Source organism: Ursus americanus, chromosome 12 (genome assembly GCF_024610735.1).
Source record: "Ursus americanus isolate L20-20 chromosome 12, mUrsAme1.1.p, whole genome shotgun sequence".
In the NCBI taxonomy this organism is placed as follows: Eukaryota; Metazoa; Chordata; class Mammalia; order Carnivora; family Ursidae; genus Ursus; species Ursus americanus.
The window spans coordinates 1,072,159-1,093,177 of record NC_142138.1 but is presented as its reverse complement, the minus strand read 5'-3'; the positions used below and the strand labels follow the sequence as shown (position 1 = coordinate 1,093,177).

At 49.6% G+C, this 21,019-nt stretch overlaps 1 protein-coding gene across 8 annotated transcripts in view; it reads left to right on the top strand.

Moving 5' to 3' along the window:
- The window catches only part of HIVEP3 (HIVEP zinc finger 3), a 451,785-nt gene that overhangs the window by 156,363 nt on the left and 274,403 nt on the right, over nt 1-21,019 (top strand). For 3 of the 8 annotated variants that reach the window (XR_006780076.2, XR_015726225.1, XR_015726224.1), the window contains exons 3-4: nt 49-284; nt 709-7,202. The exons of the other annotated variants lie outside the window; for them this stretch is intronic. The gene's annotated coding sequence lies outside the window, so the exon portion shown is untranslated. Of the gene's footprint in view, nt 1-48; nt 285-708; nt 7,203-21,019 lie in introns of those variants that run through there. 8 annotated transcript variants of the gene reach the window in all.

Here is a 21,019-nt window from a genome sequence, read left to right as displayed (position 1 = left end):
CCAAATCACCCAGGACTGTCCCGTGTTTCCCCTTCCTGTCCCTCTCAGTCTGGTGTCTCGGATTTGGCCCTGCGTTGCCCACTCCTGCTGGATCTTGTCCAGTTGAGGAACAAAAACGTCCTGGCACCTTCCTGAAGAATGGGAAGAAAGGAGATTCTGGAAGCACAGACTGAACCGCCGTGCCAGAGGCTGAGGAAGTGGATGCCTGAAGGGAGTGCTTCCACAGCCACAGGAGCCCCGAGGACAGCTGGCGCTGGAGGCGTGCAGGCCCAAGAAGGGGAGAAGTAAGTCCATTTCTCTGGTAGGGCTTAGAGGAGGGTTAGTACTAGGTAGGGGTCGGGAGGTGGGGCTGGGATAGCCCCACCTGGGCCAGAAGGCAAAGGCTGGGAGGCAGGTGGGCCATGCAGGAGGTGACAAGGGCACGGCGAGAAACATGAGTGCTTCAGCCCAAGCTGGCCTGGCCTCTCTGCTCACGCCTTCTGCCCCCTTTCCGAATTCTTTCATCTCTCTGCCTCCCCGGTCCTTCCTGTCATTCTCTCGGCCCCGCCTCCCTTGTCACCCCCTTGCGCTGCGTCCCTCTCCAAGCTCCTGCAGTGTCCTCCCCACTGTCCGCTCCATCCCGCTTGCCTCGTTTCTGTCCATTGTTGACACGATGATGACAGGAGAATGATAGAGTCCAGTCGTGATAAGTGCTCTCCCTGTTCACAGATGGCAGCAGTGACCACGAGCCACCCACAGCTGTTCCCGAGCAGTCTGCCCCGGACCACCGAATGGAGGACACACCGCGGGTCTCTCTCACTGTACGACTGCAAACGCTGAAACAAAGGCCGTAGAGGCTGGAGAAGCAGCAGGGTTCGGAAGCTTTCAGGATACCCCGAGAAAACCGCCTGCTGAAGTACAACCCGTTTCGCCAACAGACGTTGTGAGAAGAGGCCCCCGCTGGCTCCCAGCGTACCTGGATGCCATTCCTCATGGACTTTGAAGACCTCACCTCTGCCTTTCTAAGCAGGCTGTTCCCGTTTCAGCTCTGGTAGCTCTAGTTCACCTTCTCAATGAGAAAATGTTAACTTGTTTTCTCCCTGAGTCCTGGATTGAACTGTCTTACCTGAAACTAGGTCATTTTAGGCTCGCAGCACCTCGAAACATTGCTGTTTCTTTGAAGTTGCCCAGTTCATGGCACACTTGTTTCCTATGTGAACAGGGGTCCACTTCTGACAGATGCTGCCTGGCCTGGTCGGTATGTCTCCTGGCAGGCTCCTTGGTGCTTTGCTTCCCGGCCCTCTCCCAACGCCCCGCCCCAGGTGAGACTCACCCAGTGGGGGACCTTGTCTGTCCTGGTGAGGACCATGTCTGTGGTGGAGACACTGCGGCTAGACGTGTGAGAGAAAGTCTGGTCTGGTGGAACCAATGTCGTTGTAAGTTTGGGGGTGATAGGAACATGGCTTCTTTCTTGGTAGCTTTCGGGGAGACCCACCCTCACCTCAGCCGTTCCCCCTGGTTCCACCGTCACACCCTTCCTCTCACCTACTGCAGGATAGTGTTCTTTTCTTTATTCAGTTAAAAGTAATGTTGGTTGTTTTTTGCATTATTGAAAAGCAGCACATCCTTATTATAAAAACTTCAGCTATATAGAAAAAAAAGTAAGAAAGGAAAAAACCAGCCCTAAATCCTACTTAACCCAAAGACAACCATTGAGATTCTGCTGAAGAGCCTTTCATATATATGATGCTATCCATACCCACCTGCACACACACAGAGCAATACGTCCACACACGTATGTATAGTTCATATAAATGTCATGGCCGTGTCACAGTGCCACATATATTCCTTGATAACACACATTGTCATTTAACGCCTTATCATGAGCATTAGCTTTCTATATCAACAAGATTTTTTTTAATGATTAAGTAATGCCTTCAATGACAGAAGAGACAACCATGACCAGAAATATAAAGCAATTTTCAAAAAATGAGGGCGCTGAGTCATTTAGTATAATGGAACAAAGCCAAGTGGATACAACTCAAAGAATACGCATCCCCATGTTTTTTGTTTCTGTGTTTTTTGCCATGAGTTGCATGAGTCCATAGCAATTGTAATGTCAGAGTACTCAGTCACGGAGATAGACCATCATTTCTTTACCTAATTTCATGCGGCTTGATGTTTTAGGTTGTTTCTGATTTTTCTCTGTTTTAGGCAGCATTAATAATAATGAACGCGGTTCTAGTTAATCTTCATACAATTATTTCCTTAAGGTAAATCCCCAGAAGGAGATCAAAGGAGAATTGCAAAGACCTTGGAGTATGGAGCCTGCATTAATTGCTTGGCACCCAAGTGCATCAGAGCCCGGGCCACTGGGAAGGCTGCATGTGCCCTTTCTTTGATGACTTTATATACCCACATTTGGGTAGCTCTGGCCTCCTTTCCCTTGCCCAGAACAGAGCATACCCATGAATGACAGCTAAATTAAGCAGGTGGCGAAGGAGGGAGTGGTGTCTCTCTGGGTTTGGTATTGGGGTATGTCTCGTGGTTCTTCATTGGGTGCTGCAGAATAGTCATTCATTCATTACTCATTTATGGAGCAGGCACTGTTGTAAGGAGCCAAGCTGGAGGCTGAGAAGGCAAGGGTGAATTAAACGGGGGCTCCATCCTCGGGAAGATCCGCAGAGATCCACAGAGAAGGCCAACGACTAACAACACACACTTAGGCCATAGCATAGCAAGAGGAAAAATGGAAGTCTGCTTGCACACCTCAGGGCAGAAAATTTGGAACAATCCCAAAGTCTCAAAGGAAAAGCATGAAACCACACGTAATCCACTGGCCCATGCATGACGGCTGTCATTTTTGAGTGTGTCCTTTAGGCAGTGACATGTGCTTGTGGTCATCCTCACTGGGTAGCACCCCACCAAGGCGTTGTCTGTGTGCCTCCGGAGACTGGCACCAGCTTATCCAACGTATTCGGAAATCTGTTCAGTCTGAAATCCGAATGGGAGGCAACAAAATGAAAGGTGAAGGGACCATGACTGAAACAAAGTCTCAATGTTTTATGTATGTAGGGAAACTTGCATTAATTCATGTCCTTCTGCTCGATGGAAACGTTTTCAAATATTTCATTACGAAAGTAACGATCATTTAAGAAAATATGGGAACTAGAGAAAAGGAGAACTGTCCTCCTATTTCAGCATCCTACTCCAGGGCTGGTGGCATTTTAGACTTTCACCCAGAAAAATTTGTTATTAAGATGGTGTTTGTTGAGGACAAGAGCAGAAGCATATGGGAGTTTTGTGAGTTATTTTTTCCAATTTTTATTTTTAATTAAACGTGTTTAATGGTTGATTATATTCACTTTGTTCAAAATTTAAATAGTAGAAAAGCATAGAGACTGAAAGTCTATATGGCTCAGCCATCTAGTTCCCTGCAGATACCCAGTGGCATCAGTGTCTTGTGAATCCTTCTAGAGTTTTTCATGCATACAAAACAACGTATGTATATAAAATATGAGTTTTTAATGGAGGGCTTGGCAATATTATTACTGAATGTTCTAGGTTTAGCTTAAACTATCCTTGATGTTAGTGGCAGGCCTGGGGTACAGGTGGAGAAGAAGAGAGAGAAAGGCAGAAGGGTGTGTGTGTGTGTGCACACGTGTATGCACGTCCTCATGCGTAAAGGTGAGTAGGTGGTTGTTGCTAGAGGAGATAGTGCAGGGAGAAGGAGAAACAAAGGAAAAGAGCAACTGTCCATTCATTCATTTATCCAACCAAGATTTATTGAGCAGCTGTTACATGCCAGGATACTATCTAGACCCTGGAAAATCAGGAGTGAACCAAGTTAAAATTCCTTGTCCCCATGGATATTGTTTAAAAATGGAAGGTATTAGACCATAAACATAATAACTAAGTAAATTATACTCTGTTAGAATGCAGTAATTACTATGGAAAAAAATAAGTAGGATGTAGGAGATAGGGAGTTTCAGGAGTGAGTGGTCAGGGTAGGCTTCATTGAGAAGGGGCATAGGAGTGAAGACTCGAAGGAGGTAATAGAGTGAAATATTTGGGGAAGGAGCATCCACAGAGGGAGAAGGCAGTGCAAAGGCCCTGTGGCAGAAGTGTGAGGCTGGAGGCAGCTCCCCCTGCCCCTCACCCCTGCCGAGTCTATTCAAGGCTGGCTCCTCGGGTCCTGAAGGATCCAGGGTCAGGCTGCCGTGCTCTGTCGACGGAGCTGAAGTTATTCTACACTGAACTAGTTGTTCCTTTCTCTGAATTTTGATCCTAATGTTTTATTTTACTTCTTCCAAGGATACTTCTGTGGTTTGGATGTTAATTTATTCCAACTAAGGAAAAGTTGGGGGTGGGGAGAAGTAGTATTGTTGTAATAGGAAAAGCAAGATTGAGGCGCTCTGGGGTCCTCCACCCGAAACCAATCCTGCCCCTTGTTTTCTAGCCTTTTGTATTGGGCACATTATTCATCCTCTCTGGTCCTCGGTTTCCTCATTTAGAAGTTGAAGGGGGCGCACATAGATGGCTTTAGGGTTGTTCTCCGACCGTGTCAGCAGCTCACATAAGAAGTCGTGTTGGGTGAGGTCTAGTAATACTGCAAGGGAGGCAGGGCAGATTGTGCCCGCAGAGGACGCCGTGCGCGTGCTAATACATGCCGCCACCCGATTTTCTCTCTTGGACTAGACGAGCTCTACTTCGCCCTTGAAATTGAATATTCCATCTGAGTAAGTCCCCAATCCCTGATGATAGCAGAGGAGACACGGCCACATTGCTATGCATTCTTCTCCCAGTTCCCTTTCAGCCCTGGAAGGGTTGGTTTCCTCCATGCCCCGGAGGCGCACTGTTCTCAGCCTATGTGGACAGGGCGTGGTGGGATCTGGGGCTCCTTCTTTTGTTCTCTTTTGGCTTCAGAGCTTTCCCTCCCCTCTGTGCTATCATCAGATTGTGTGCCTGGAGTCTTTCATCTGCCCTGGTGAGTTAGGCAGTGGGGAGGAGAGGGAGTGTGCCATTGGCATCACCGTTGCTCCATGTGGAGCAAAATCACTGTGAATTTAAAAATCGGAATGCGCGTAAGAGGTTGTGGGGGCAGAGCTGGAGCCTTTAGCAAGTTCGTGTAGGAGGAAAATGCTAAACACAATAAAAGGCTTTTTTCTTTCACTCTTAAAGTGTGAGTCACCTTGGGTGTAGCTGCTCGCTTGCCCATTTCTCTGTTGCCCCTGGGTTTTCTCCAACTGCCCGTCTTAGTGTCCTTAGCTGCCGTTCAACAGGGCAACAGAAGAGCTGCTTCTTCCCTTACTGGAGTTCTGTTGTTTTGTTTTTCTGATGGGGGCATTGTGTTCCCTCAGCACGGTGGGAGAAATATCCAGACTCACACACCTGCAGCTGAAAATGGATTCTGAGAGGCTTAATTTGCTGAAATCAACTTCTGAGTTACGTGATTTTCCCAGTCCCTTTTAAACTACGTACGGTATACAAAAATCCCTCTGTTACTTTTCACATTTCATGTGATGCCCTTTGTTTCCATCAACTGTTGTGGAGAGAAATTTTATTTGGAATATTCATAACAAGTCTATCGCTAATTATCACTTTAACAATGTGTTATGGAGTGTATCCATGCAGTCATCTGGAAAGGCACATATGCCATGAAATTTGGGATTTGCTGTGTACTGTGTGTGCCCACTCTTAGTGTCTCACCAGATCTTTGCTCCGGGAGGAAGTAGAGATGCTTTGTAAGGGAGAAGGGGGGACCGAGCACACGCACCCTTCAGTCCTACCCTCCAGTCCTATCCTCGTAGCAACAATTTCCAGGCTCAGTCGCTTTTGAGTGTAAGAAAAACCCTTCATGTGAAACAAAACCGGTCCGCACAGCGAAGCCCCGTTCTGGAAAGCTACGGAGATGGGATCTGAGGTCACCCCGGCCTGTGCCAGGTGGACAGGTTCCAGACAGAGATCTAATCACAGGCAAAGAAGAGGCTGCTGGCCTTAGCGCCTTCCCGATGCTGGCGAGAAGGGTGGGGCTCGAGTTGCCGTGGGACCGGTGGGCCTGAGAAGCCTATGCGAAGGACCTTCAGTGTCTCTGAGGGGACAAGAAAGAATGCCCTGCCCGTTTCTTTCTTCCCGCTCTCTTTTCTCCTGGGAAGGAGGATGAACTCGTGCTGAATTCCCTCTTCGGGACGCTCAGTGGGTCTGAGTCTGGGGATTGTGGGATGACATCATCACGGGGGCACATGGAACTCTTCAGTGGGGGCTTCCGGAGGGAAGTGGGCGGAGCCCTAGAGGCTGCTAGCCAATGAGGCCAGAGGAAAGGAGCAGGGATGGAGCAGAGCTCCTGGTCCAACAGCTCAGTTCTGGTGCAGGAATAAATCACGCGGCCCGTACCAGGGGCTGGCAATGGCTCAGCAGGGACGGACCGGCCAACCCTGGCTCCACGCGACTTTGTGGACTCTGTGGGTCCTGTTTTTAAAGTTGGTGGGGGTAGCTTTGCGCAGTGGCAGTATCGTAGCCAATGAGGTTTAAAGTTGGTGCGGGATTCGGGCTCAGTTTTTTCTGCGTATCCTTGGAGCGTTCGGAGGGAGGAGGTACTTAGGGCAGCTGCAGAGTTGAATCTGTTTTAATGAGCTTTTTATAAAGGGTTTTTATTGCCTTTGGAGCCTGGTTTGCTACATGTCCCTCTAGAAAGATAGCAGTAATTATTATTTATTGAGTACTTACTATATGCTAGGTGCCTAATTCATCAGCAAGTTACATTAACAAGGAACATTAATGGGGAGTTTATGACGCACCGAACTCTCAAGCACTTTAGAGACTCACCTCACAGAGGAGAAAGCTCCCACCAGAGTCATCATTTACATGGGAAGAAACTGAGGCTCAGAGCATTAGCTGAGCTGTTCTAAGTGGCCCTGCTGGGAAGCTGCATGAGGGAAGGCAGCAGTTTTCGGTCTGTCTTTCTACAGCAGTGTTCTTCTTTCCCATTGTAAAGCAGCAGGAGAAACAGTACCCCAAGGAACAGCCCGGAGAAAGTGGGGTCATTGTCAAAAGACTAGGGTGTTTCCTGGCTGTGGTCAGAGGATGATGCCGGCTCTGGACCAGGTTAGCAGTGCTGTGCGGCATTTGGCTCTGGGGGTGTGGCACCTGTTGAGGCTACACTGTAAAAACTCGGTGCTGGCTGCTTCCTGAAAGAATTGATGTAATAAACCTTGGATTTCTGACTGGTTTGGTTTCTCTGTTTTTGTTTGAGGTCGTGGCGGGATCCTCAAGTTGAGTGGGAATGTATTTGAGAGGGATCATTCTGGGTGTATTTACAAAGCAAGCCACACAGATTCTGGTGCAGCCCTCAACCCCAGGCAGGTGCTGTAGGCAGGTGCGCTGTGTGGAGCGGGGTGGGCGCAGTGGCGGTAGGGTTTGTAGGTGGAGATGCCGGCCGGCTTTGCTGTGGTCCAGCCTGGTCCTAGCCAGGTCACAACCATTCACGGTACCAGCACCACGCTAATAGGTGGGTGATTCAGCCAGGTCACAACCATTCACGGCACCAGCACCACGCTAATAGGTGGGTGATTCAGCCCCTTCCTGCATTTTATTACCGGATGGAGACTATAACAGCCCTTTGATTTAGCTCGCTAATAAAGTAAGCTATCAGGCTCCACTGTTTAACTACTGACTGGCTCGCCTGGGGCTTACTGCTTTCTGGGAAGCTTCTGATATTGTTTTAGAATTGGAAAGAGAGAAAGTGTGATTTTCAGGCTCTCTTCAGGCTTCCGACTCCTTCCTGGGAAGCCCCCCCAGCCCAGCGTGCAAGCACCCCTCCCGTGCCAGGCCTCCTCACCGTTACCTCGTCCGGTGACTGGCTGGCTGGCACGGCCGGGGATCTGATTGGCTCTTGGGTGTCATGCCTAGAGGTTACTATCTGAGATGCTTTGGAGGGAGGGAGGGAAGGAGTTGTATGAGAATGTGGGAGTCTCCAGGTGGGGCCCTATATTTGTCTCCTAGGACTGCTGTAACAAATTGTCACAAACTGGGTGGCTTAAAATGACAACTTTATTCTGCCCTGGGTCTGAAGGCCAAAAGCCCGAGGTCAAGTTGTCAGTCGGGCCATGCTCCCACTAAAGGCACTAGGGAAGAACCCGTCCTTGCCTCTTCCTGGCTTCTGGTGGGTGCTGGCAATGCCTAGTGTTCCTTGGCACGTAGATGTGTCACTCCCCTCTCTGCCTCTGTCATTACATGGCATTCTCCTTGTGTGAGTCTTTGTGTCTTCTTGTCTTGTAAGGACACCAGTCATGTTGGATTGGGGCCCACCCTAATCCAGGATAACCTCATCTTAACTAATTACATGTGCAACGACCCTATTTCCAAATAAGATCATCGTCTGAGGTCTGGATGGACACGAACTTGGCAGGGGTCACAATTCACCCCAGTCTGGGCCCTTTAGGAACAAGTGAAGAAGATACGGGCAGCATGGTGAACTGATTCTCAGAAGGAGGTGTGGAGAGGGCTGGGCTCAGGTGTCCCAGACAGCCGTGGGCGGCACAGCCCGCTTGAACTTTCTGTGATGCTGGAAACGGCCTATAGCTATGCCGCTTTAAATGTGGCTACGGTAGCCGCTTGAATTGTGGCTGGTGCAACTGTGGAACTAGGTGTTAAACTGGATTTCATTTAAATTAATTTAAATAGTCCCATGTGACAAGTGGCTACCATATTGGCCAATAGAGCTCGAGCCCCTCCGGAGACTGAATTAAGAGAAGGGAGTATGAATGTTTTCAAAGTTTGGGCCCGTCATTTGCATCCAGGGTGGTTACTGGGTGTTTACAAAGCTGAGCAAGGTCAAAGATTGGTCCATTTCCCTCCTTGACCAGGAGAAGGATGTCACATGAAACCCTCTGGTGTCACTGTGTGTCCGAGTAAGCCGAGCTGCAACTCATTTGGGGTCCTCGCGCCCCCAGGTGGTGCCCATTAGTTAGGACCGAGCCAGCACCCTCACTCACGGGTATCCGCACAAACAGAGCCTTCCCACTGCCCACGGCGGGGGTGCTGGTGCTTAGGCTCTGGGCCCTGTGATTCTTTAGTGCCGTCCCCTAGAATGCTGCTATGGGCACGTTGGGAAGGCGGTGCCAGGCAGGTGCCCACAGGTGGCCCTACCTTCATCTCCAAGGGCGGGAAGGCTTCCTGGAGGAGGCATTGATTAAACTGAGACCTGTTTCTGCTGCAGAGAGCCCCGTGAGTGAGCAGTGCTTGCACTCGGGATCTCAGGCCTGTAGGGCCAGAGGAATCTGAGCAGTTATCAGGACAGTGGTCTCAAAAGTTCTTAAACCTCCAGAGCCTCAGCAAAGGAAAAACCATCTGGACTCTAACAGGGGGATGCTTGGGATTGGCGGGGGAGGGGAGAAGGCCGGAGGCCTTGTAGGGCTCTCCCTGGTCTTCCCTCAGCACCCTGAAGCCCAGAGTGAGGACAGCACAGGTCAAGGCCGGCTCCCCTCTGACAGACCAAGAAGTAGAGGTCCAGAGAAGTAGAGAAATTTGACAAGGGCACACAGCAAGTTGTGTGATGAATGTTGTTGATTGGCAGATTTCTGTTGGTCTATTCCTGAGCCCTCCCAAAATCCTTGACACCTTTTTTGACAGAGGATAACTTAGTTCAGTTATCAGCTGTTATGAGCAAACTGTGGGATTTCTGTTCTAGGATCAGATGCCCTTTCTGACTTTAGTCCCATTAGGAAATGGTGTTTCATTTCATTGCTATTTTTATTTTGCAGACTGGCTGAGATTTGTAGGTGGTCCTAAGTTATGCATTATATCCCCACTGCGTGCCAGGTACCAGGCAAAGTCACCTCACTGTGTCACTTAATCTCCTCAGCTTGGCTGGATATTACTGACCCATTGTATAGAGGAGAAAACTGAGGCTCAGAGAAGGTAGAGACAGGATTCCAAGCCCATGCTCTTTGCATAGGGAGAGATGCCACCCCCTTAGGAAGAGAGGGATACATGTAAGTACCCTGCATGAATTAGAAGGTCCTAAAATCATCAGAGTGTCACTTCCAGGCAAAGATCAGATAATGCGACTCTGCAGGGAAGGGGAGGCCAGAACTGAGGCTGAGCACAAGCAGGTGCGAGGGAACCAAGCACTCAACAGCCATGCTGTGGGTTCTGAACGTGTGGAAAGAGAGCATGGAGCAAGCTGACAGCATTGTCGACAGGGAGAAGAGCTTGTGGTGGTCAGTGTTAGGGAGGGCGGGGGTGGCCAATCAGAGCAATGTGAGGGATCCTCGTGCTGATGGGCGGGCTCTGTATCCTTCCTGTATCCATGCCAGTGGGTTTGATACTGTGACATTATGATAGAGTTTCATGGGATGTTATCACTGGGGGGAAACCGAGTGAAAGCACATGGGATCTCTCTATATTATTTCTTACAACTCCATGTCAATCTACAGTGGTCTCAACACATTTAATTAAAAAAAAAAAAAATATATATATATACACCCCCAGGGCAGGGCGGGGGGAGAAAGGAGGAGTTTGGGGTCATTTGAGTCAAAGGGGCAGAGTTCGATTCCTTTCACACCCTGAAAGCAGTGCTCGAACATTCTTCTGCAGCCCAGGTTTACCACATGTCTGCTCCAGGGGCATTTAGGCAGAGGCCACAAGGCTACCCCTGCCTGGGAGCCACTATGGTGGAAAGCCGTAAGAGAGAGAGAGGGCAGTCAGAATCCCCAGAGGGAGTGGGATGTGGGACAGAGGCTGGTCCAGCAGGCCACAAACACTCTCTGAATGCCGGCTGGGTACCAGGCATCCTCCCAGGGCTGGGGATAGGGGTCAGGAAACCAGGGTGCCTGTCTATAATTCTTGTGTCGTGGAATGCAAGCCAAACAATAAACATGGAACGAGAAAGTGAAGAGGGCATGACAGGTGCTGCTAGGCGCTATGGAGAAGACAGAAACACAAAGCATGACAGAGGGACTGAGGGGGGCTGCTGTTGCTGGAGTGGTCAGGGAAGGCTTCTCTGAGGAGGTGACATTGGAGGAAGCCCTGAATGATGAGAAGGTGACAGCTGTGCCAGAGCAGGTACAAAGTCTCCGAGACAGAGTAAGCTGCTTGTGTGTGAGGCAACCGGGAAGCCATTGTGTGTGAGGAGTGGGGTAGGGGTGGGGTGGAGGGGAGGAGGGGAGGCGGGAAAGACAGACAAAGGCCAGATCCTATAGGCTCTTGGAGGCTTTGCTAAGGAGTTGGTACTGAGAAGCTCCTGGAAGGTTCTAAGTAGGGGAGGGACGTAATCTGTGTGGGGGATGGCTTTTAGAGGGGCAAGGGTGGAGAAGTCGAGGGCACGCTGTGCAATTGCAATAGTCCAGGCCAGATGATGGTGGCATGGCCAGGGCTTTGGCAGTGGAAATGGAAAGGCTGTTGTGCTTGGGAGACTCTGGAAGTAGAGCCAGTGGTAGTTAGAACATAAGTTGGTGGAAAGAGAAAAAGCCAATAATCCTGATGTGTGTCAGTCACATCTCACCACAGCTAAGTCCAAGGGGCTGGTCATACTGTTTCGGGCCCTTGTGAATTTCCTCCAGGGGCCAACACTAGGAATACACGCGGATGGGCTGGGACCCAGTAACTTGGTGGGGTGGGCGTCTCTGCTGCCAGTTTCACTGACCTGTGTTCTTAGGCTCATTCTGGCTTCGGGAAACCAGAGAACGTGCTCAGATTATCTTGCTGATATCAGCATATCAGGATGGTGAGGAAGTTCCAGAAAATCCTGTCAGCGGTCCCTTGTGCCCCAAGGAGAACTGCAGTGTATTCCTCACCATCTGGGGCCATAAGCAGCCCTCAAGGCCGGGGCATCTCTGGACACGGGTGACTTGTTGGTGGGCCTGACCCAGCTCTCTTTGTTCTCCCGAAGCTACACTGGCCTTGTGCTCCACTCTGTGGATCTCACACCCCCAGCTCCCAGCAAGGAGACTGGGCTCAGATTGGCTGGTTCTCCACAGGGCATGTCTGTGGGGCAGAGGGCTCGGGCTAGGCCCAGGCTCAGGCAGCTGGAGCCCTTGACGTCTGTCCTGAAGGTCATTGTCTTTGGCTTGTGCACGTATTCTTGACCTTGTCAGGGCTAGAAGATTGTGGAAACTCAGGCACAGGGGCTGGCTGTGGCCCCCGTGGACACGGCAGGTACCAGGGTTCATGGACTCCCTGGTTCAGGGACTGTCCTGCACTTAAAAGTCATGTCCTCTAGAAAGACAAGTGTCAGATGGACAGGAAGCTGTCTCCTCGGAGCAGGGCAGTGGGGGTCTCAGCGAAGGGGTCCCTGTCTCTGCAGAGAACAGAGCAGGGAGAAATTGGCTCTGGGTGGAATGAGAGGTTCTAAAAATCTGTGGGACTGCCTCCACAGCCACCACCCAGCCTGTTCTCAGTGGCTTCAAGCTTCTCCAGTCCATCTGTGAGGGGGGTTAAACGAGGGCGTGTGGTGCACGGTGCAGCCACAGGCCCAGAGGGAGCAGGGCCGGCTGGTCTCGGGAGGCCCTTCCAGCTCCTTGGCCGTTCTCCTGCTGTGACGGTGCCGGGGCTTCCTGGCTAAGCTCTGACCCTGGCTAAGGGTCCTCTCTAGGGGGTCACAGCACCGCTCCCCTCTCCTGCTGTGGCTTCCGCATCGGGGGCCTGGGGCCCGGCGGGTCCGCAAGCTGGAGGCTGCCGTGCTGGGTGGGCCGGGCAGCACCCCCTCTGAGACGGCTTCCTCTGAGAGTTCTTCGAGTCTTGGATTTCCCTCCGTGGCCGGCTTGTGTCCAGTCATTGTCTGGATGAGCCGGACACCACCAGCAGAAGGACTCGTGAAGGAGAAGCCCCCTTCCACTGTGGCCGCTGGTGAGGCGCTGTGTCTGCCTGATGCTCAGGCGAGGCTCTGGGGCGCCGCTTGGCGCTTCCCTGGGCCGCAGGGTCCTGTCGCTCTGGCCGCTCGTGGTGGTTATGAGCACGGGAGGCGGAGGGAGGGACGCAGACTTTGGAGTGAGGTGGCCCTGAGTGCCGGCCTCACCTCTGCCATTCGTGCCTTGTCTCCCGGCATCTAAGCTGGCGACAATGCCGCGCTCCCCCTTCAGTTTCTGCCCTTCGTCTTCCTTTCTCAAAGCCTCTGGGCCTCAAACAGAGTAGGTCGGTGGACGAAGGCCTCACACGCCAGCCTCCCCGTGTGGCACGGCATCGTGCGGGAAGCTGGTGGCTGGAGCTGTAGGGCAGCGTCAAGAACAAAGCAGTGTGGTCCGCACAGCCCTCTGGGGACCCCGATGGACCCCACCTTGAGAACCGTCCTTCTTTTTTAGTTTCTTTTTTTTCCCTTCTTTTTGGAGAAAATCAACTAACTTTATTTTTTATGTATTAAATTTTTAATTTAAATTCCAGTGTAGTTAACATAGTGTTCTATTAGTTTCAGGTGTTCTAAGCATTTGCTCCTTTTAACACAGTCTAGACACGGGTTTGGGGGCCCTGAAAGTAGGATGCCCTTGACTTTGGTTCTCATTGCAGAACACTGGGAGAGTTTATTTGAGCTGGATTATTGTTTTTGCACTTTCTGCTGCCCCTGAAATGACAAGCTTCAACTTGCATTTAGGATCCGTCCCCAGACCAGAGCCCACAGTTCAGGGCTCCCATTTATTCAAACGAGGGGTTAGACTCCCAGTGTCCATATGACAGGCACAGAAGCAAAATCTGGGTCCAGGCCTCTCAGCTGGAGGAATAATAGAGGGTATAAACCAGACAGATCTTGGTTTGAACCCAGGCCCCAGCATTTCTTGCTTGGGTGGTTTGGGGTGTGCTAGGTAATGTCTCAATTTCCTTACCTGCAAAATGGGAAGCAGAGATTGTTTTGAAGATGAAAGTAAATAATATTAGAAGTGCTTGACACTTGGATTGAACATTTAACTAATTCCCTGCTATGTGCTCAGCAGTGCACTGGAGGCCCCTTGAAAACCCTGACCCCTATCCTGGAAGGCCACAGACTAGTGGACAAGCAAATTCCTGCCCCCTCCCTATGCGTTTTCTGGTTTACGAGGTGCTTTCACACACACCCTGTGAGGTCATCACCATGACCATCCTAGGCAGTAGGTATAAATGTGGGGTCATCTCCATATTATGGACAAAGACACCGAGTCCTGGGGAGGTGAGAAGGAACTTGGCTGTGGTTTTGTCGCTAGGGTTTGCCAGGGCTGGACCAGAGGCCAGTCTCTGACTTTTAGCAGGAGGTCCTTCCTTGGTACTTTTGCCTCTCCAAGCCTGACCCACGGACCAGCAGCATCAGCAGCATGTGCACACATTAGAAATGCAGATCTCGGGCCTGACCCTGGATCTTCCGAATCAGAACCTGCGTTTTAAGAAGATCGCTCAGGTGCGCCCACAGTCAAGTTTGAGGAACGTGGTTGCCAATCAGGCATATCACTTCTAGTTGAGAGTCAAACGATGACTTCTCTGCAAGGCAGGATTCCTGTCTTTAAACAAGAGACTATGACGCTTTCGGGGGGGGGGGCAGGATAGTGTGGTAGCTATGTGACAAAGCTTTGGACTTGGACCTTCAAACACCGGCTCTAGCACTTCTCAGGTCATTGACTCCACAGTGCCTTGTGTGATCTCTCCAAGCTTCAGTCTCTACAACCCCAGGGTGCATCATAAGTGTACCTTCCTCAAGATGACTTTTGTTTGCGTTCAAAGTGGTAGCTGGTAAGAGGCAACATGCCCTGAGGGCTTGCTCGGGTCGGGCACTGCTGTCGGTGCTTCGTAGGAGTGGAGTCCCACTGGCCACTTGGGCAGCCTCGACCAGTGTTTGCTTTTATCATGACCTCGTAGGACTGGAGAAAGACACTTAACACATTTCACAGTATTTATGGAAAGAGAAGAATGGTTATTTCATAGTGCCCTAAGACTTTGATGACCCCCCCACGTTAAACATATCCCTAGATACAAAGTTTTTCTAGCACTCATGTAATCCTGAAGTTGGCCTCTGAATGCTCAGACTCATCAGATTTTGCAAAATGCTCTGAGAAACTCCTTTCTAGCTCAAAAATTCTATGATACCCATGTGGTAGATTCTGAGCTAGCCATGTAAAATGATAGCATGCTAGAGATGTCAGGACCCCTGTTGATCACCACACCCAGCCACCTCATTCTGCAGATGAGAAAAGTGAAGCTCAGAAAGGTCACACGGGTGGTTAATAGCAGAAACAGAGCAAGATGAGGGCTCCCCACCCTCAGCCCAGTGCTTTTCCCTTAAGAATATTTCTTAAGGGCTTTCATCATGCAGGGTGATGCTTAGAAGCTGGGCATATAGGTGGTGAGCAGCCTAGCAGGTATCTGTTCCCTGGAGCTTATATCCTGGTGGGAGAGGGGGGAAAGACCAAGTAAGAAAGCAAAGAACAAGACAGTTTCAGATGTTGATGGCTGCAGGAAGGATGTCCAATGGGGTAACATGCTAGCAATTGATTTGGACAGGGAGATGTTCGAACTGTCAGAGAAGTCCTCTCTGAGATGCATTTGAGCTATGAATAAAGCAAGGAGTGAGTCGTGCATGTATAGCAATAAGAAACTTCCGGGAAGAGACAACCTGTTCCCACCTGGTGGTTCTTAATCCTGGTACAAACTGTCATAGGTCAGCTTCCTCCAGGTGTCGCCTGGAGTGGAGACCTGTGTGCAGGGCACTCACTGGGGAGCGAGGGGAGTGGGTTGGGCAGAGGGGAAGTTGAACTGTGGTGCATTTGCAACAGGGCTCCGTTCTTTAGGGCTTTGGAGCTGAGATGGCTCTTCAGAGTTGTCCTACATGGAGCCAAAGGGGCCAGGCCTTTGTCCCATGCAACTGATCAATCATGGATACAGGCTGCTTTTAGGGAGCATGTGTGGCTCCTTTTGGTGATGCAGCGCCCTTTGTGGAAAGCCGTGCTAGGGAGGGATTTGACTGTGAGCCAGCAGCGTTCCCAGCAGCTGGGACAATCAGGTCTTCGTTCTGGGCATCGACCACAGCCTGTCACTAGGACACCAAAGAATTTTTGCTGGTAGGACTGTACCATTGAAGGAAATAGGGCATCTTTATCTTGATTTATTTTTGCATTGTCTGAATATTCATTAATGTATCACATTCATTGTTGATGTTTACTGCCTTCCAACTCATGGGCCGAAGGCGCAGTAATGAGTTGGGTACAGTTCCCATCCTGGACTCTACAGGCCTTTGGGTTGAGAGAGAAAAGTGGACAGGGAGATAGTTAAATATCTCCATGTAGCTCTTCCCATCAGTGAATTGTACAAACATACTTCTGTAATAGACACTGCGGTCACTTAAACATTCAAAACCATCAATGAGAGTTTTACGTCAATGAGACTGTCACATCTGAATAAGTTCATCCTTATTTAATGGACAGAGGTCATGGGGATCTCATAAACCCATTTGGTTAGCTTCTTGTGGGAAAAGGAAGGAGGGAGGGGAGAGATAAATTGCCCTGTACAAGTGAATAATAATAAATATAGCAAATATTTGCTGAGTTCCTTACACTGTGCCAGGTGCTGCTCCGAGCCCTACGTAATAAATTGGCTCTCTCGGTCCTCCCAACTTCTCTGTAAGACACATATTATTGTCATTTCATTTTACAGATGAGGACATTGCAAGAAATTTAAGAATTCTTGAGTCATTTTTTAAGAAGTAGGAATATAAAGACAACATTAAAAAAAAGAAGCTAATTAATAAATCTAAAATTATGTGGACCCCTCAAATTTCCTTCTGACCTTTGTTGAATGTATATGAATAGATTTCATAGTTTCTATCAATCCAAATGTGCTAGATTGCATTGTCCCTTTGTAGTTTTATGACGTGTTGGGATCACATGTTTTGCCCCTAATGCTGCATCTATGAGGATCGTTTTGGAAAGCAATAGGAAAAATGGCTTCCTGTGCTCAGAGGTTTCTGTTTGGATTGGCCTGAGGCCACTGCTCTGGACTTCTCTGCAGGCCATTTTCAGGACCTGGGACCAGCAGCAGGGTTCGAGTAGAAGCAGAGGAGGAAAGCCTTTGGATGCAAGTCCATGAAAGCGTTTGAGAATGATAAGACACCGGGTCAGTGTGATGTGTTTGCTCTGTCATTATCGTTTGGACTTCTGTAATTGTGTATCAGGTCTGACTCTAGTTTCTTTAGATAAAAGCCAAGACTGGTATTTCCAGGAAGCACGGTCTGTTTGAGTGGATGGTGTTCCCATTTAATAAGGCTTCACCTCTGTTCGTGGGGTAATGTGGGGGTCACAAAAATGGATGTGACATGGTCAGACAGGTCAAACGAACAGCCCGTGCAGGATTGGGAAGGGGTGGCCCCTAGAGAGCCTGGGGGTCTGACAGAGGGCATGGGCCAAGCCAGCTCCAGGTGAGCCCTGCCCATGGGAGTGTTGCATTGTTAGCCAGAAATACACATCTGTAATGTAAGCTCTTCTGAGTCTTAGCCAACTAATGGAGAATTTTACAAAAGACTGTGTGTGCCAGAGAAAACATATCCACAGACTAGATTGAAGGGCTGCACTAGATGCCAGATCTGGCCCAGTGGGAGAGATGCTGGGTGGGTAATTAGGAGGCCGACCAGGCCACAGGGTACTTGACAGATCTCATTGAAGGAGCTTGAGTTGGTACTTTGAGCTCCAAGATCTTGGGTAAGCCATGTGTTCTTTTTTTTTTTTCTTAAGATTTTATTTATTTATTTGTCAGAGAGAGCAGAAACAGGGAGAGTGGCAGGCAGAGAGAGAAGCAGGCTCCCTGCTGAGCAGGGAGCCCGGTGCAGGATTTAATCCCTGGACCCTGGGATCATGACCTGAGCTGAAGGCAGACGTTTAACTGATTGAGCCACCCAGGCGCCCAGACCATGTGCTCGTGATCAGCTTCAATTCTTCAACTATACAATGAGGCTTTTGCAAATTTACAAAATTCACAATGTTCCTGTAGGCACCTACCACTACCGGGGTTGGGGTCGCACTCCATGTGTTTATGGTCCCGCTGATTCCCCCAATGTTTAGCAGGGGTTCTCCACTTTGGTGGCACATTTAAGAATCCCCTGGGAAGCAAAAAATATCCCCACCAGGCTGCATCTCATACTTCTGACACCAGAGTCTCTGAGAGTGAGATCTGAGCCTGTATTTTGTTTTCAGTCTCCCGGTTGGTTCTAATGCTGGCCAAGGTGGAGAGCCATTGCCTTAATGTAACTCTCAGAAATGTCTTCAGGGAAACATTTGGTCCATTCCTAGAGTCCCCCAGCGAAGGTCATTATTCATCATTTAAGGAGTGGTCACACCTTGGAAATAGTTGGAAAGCAAAAGTCCATCAAATCAAATCAGCAATGCCATTTGGATTGTTTCAAAAAGTGAGTTAGGTTCTCTTTGAAATAAGGAGATTAAACCCATGGTGTGGTTAGGAATTGGCTTCGGCAAAGGCAACTCCTTCCAAAGACTTGGTGAGCATGTGTGATGGTGCAGTTGTCAGGGGCACCGGGGAGTCTGAAGTCCAGCCGACATGCTGCTGATGACCACCCAGTGTCATGACCTCCAGAGGACCCTCTGAGCTCCAAAACATGCCAGCTGCCTTTACAGAGTCCCGAGTGTCCTTGAAAGAATTAAAATGATTATTTCCTATAATGCACAGCTGGGTGTGAGGTCTGGATGTAGACGATTTCATGATATGGAAAGAACTTTTTGAAAAGGAAATCTGTGATCTCAAGGAGTGCATTGTGTAGACAGCATGAGTTTTGGTAGAGATTACCCCTTGTGCATTCACCTACCCCCTTCCTGTTATTTTTCACCAGCCTTATAGCCCTGGGCCTTATCTCTCCAGGCCTGAGCAGTTTTGCCAGGTGGTTGGGATGTGCCAGATCCACCTGTTGGTAAGAGCTGCCCATCCTCCCCCTGTTCCTCCCATGAGCACAACTGCCACGAGGGCACAGATAGCCTACTAGTGCTTCTAAGACGCAGGGATTGGCCAGGTGATGTTGGTTGAGGAAATTGTGAGTCTGGAAAAGGCTACTCGTGAGGGTCATTTCTTATTTTATTTTGTTTTATATTAGTAAGAACATGACATGAGATCTACCCTTTTTAAAAAACTTTCATTTATTTGAGAGAGAGAGCAGGAGAGGCAGAGGGAGTGAATCTCAAGCAGACTCCGACTGAGCATGGAGCCCTATACGGGGTTCGATCTCACAACCCTGAGATCACAACCTGAGCTCTGCAACCAAGAGTTAGATGCTCAACCATCCAACCCCAAGATCTATCCTTTTAACAAAATTTTTGGTGCATGGTATGCATCGTTAACTATAGGCAGGATGTATAGTAGATCTCTGGGCTCATTCATCTTCCTTAACTGAAGATTTATGCCCGTTCAACAGCAGCTCCCCATTTCCCCTCCTCCCACTCAGCCTCTGGAAACCACCATTCTTTGATGGTAAATCTCTCTGACTCTATGAATTTTACTATGAATTGACCTCCTAGTGGAATCATGCAGTAATTGCCCTTCCGTGACTGTTTATTTCCCTTAGCAGAATATTCTCAAGGTTTATCCATGTTGTTGCATTTGGCAAGATTTCCCTTTTTTACAGTCGAATAATAGTCCATTGTATGTATATACCAGATTTTCTTTATCCGTTCATCTATTGATGGACACTTGAGTTGTTTCCACATCTTGTCTATTAGGAATAATACTGTAGTGAGTGCAGAGTGTTAATGTCTCTTCAAGGTCCTCTTTTCAGTTCTTTTGGGTAAATATCCAGAAGTGGAATTACTGGATCATGTGGTAGTTGTATTTTTAATTTTTGGAGGGACTGGCATGCATGGTGGCTGCACCAATTTACAACCCTATCTAGAGTGTACAAGGGTTCCAATTTCGTGTTCTGCTGATTTCCTCCTCAGTCTTCTGATGACAGTCTCTGTGGGGCAGACGCAGGGCCACTGGCTAGAATCTCTGTCCTTTGTGAATGCAGCCATTGGGTCAGGCACTGCTTGAGGGGCTGTCCGTGTGTGTCTCTTCAGTCACTTCACTCATGCCACCATATTTATGGAGAGAGAACCAGGCGCCCGTCCTTGTCCCATGACCTCTTGCGTTCGGGGAGCTTACATTCTTGTGAGGGAAGACAGACAATAAAGAAACAAGTTAATGTATAATTTTTCGGATGGTCATGAGTCCTGTGGAGACAAAGGTAAGGAGGGAGGACAGTCGGTTTCCCCACCACCCTTGGAGAGGTGGCGTCAAACCCATTCTATGTGATGGAACTGAGGCTCGGGGGGGTTAAGCAACATGCCACGCTCCTGCAGCTCTTGAGTGATAGAGCCCAGGCTCCAACTCAGGGCTGCCTGACTCCGTGTGAAGGACCTGCAGCCAGGAGGTCAGGCCCAGGGTTGGGACTGGAGTGTAGAGGTGACAAGGGTGGGCTCATGTCCTCAGGTAGCGTTCAGCCTGGCATGGGAAAGGACAAGCAGAGGGACATCCAGCTAACTCACGACTGCGACCGCCCCTCCAAGGTTTGCACAGGGAGCTGGGCATCCTCCCAGGAGCCCCTGTACCGCCTGTGGCTCCCAGAGAGGCTTGGGGGATCCCAGGTGACACTGGGGGAGTTTGCTGGTTAAGCAAGTACAGGAAGAGCTTTTAAGGCCGAGGCAGTAGCCCTTGCGAAGGCAGGGAGACCAGAGTCATGGCTTGTTGGGAAACTAGAAGTAAAATCACAGGTGCTTCTCAGAGGTGTTCTTTGATGCTGGTGTTAGAAGAAGCCAAAGAGCTGTCCTAGGGGTCCTGGGCCTGTGCCTCCCCTGCCCGCCTTCTCCCTCTTTTCCTCTCTTCTTTCCCTCCTGTCCTTCCCCTCCATCACCTCTGTCTCTCTAGCGGTCCCCCTCCACTCTCTCCCAATAAGCCTTTAGAAAAGGCCCTGCTGAAATGGCCCAGTGAATTACAATCAATACGGCATAAGTGTAGCCTTGGAAAGAGACATCCCCGTGTTCCGCACTGTGACACGGTTCTCCGACGATAACGTAACTATTGGAGTGTTTCGTGTATTTGTTAATGATCTGGATCT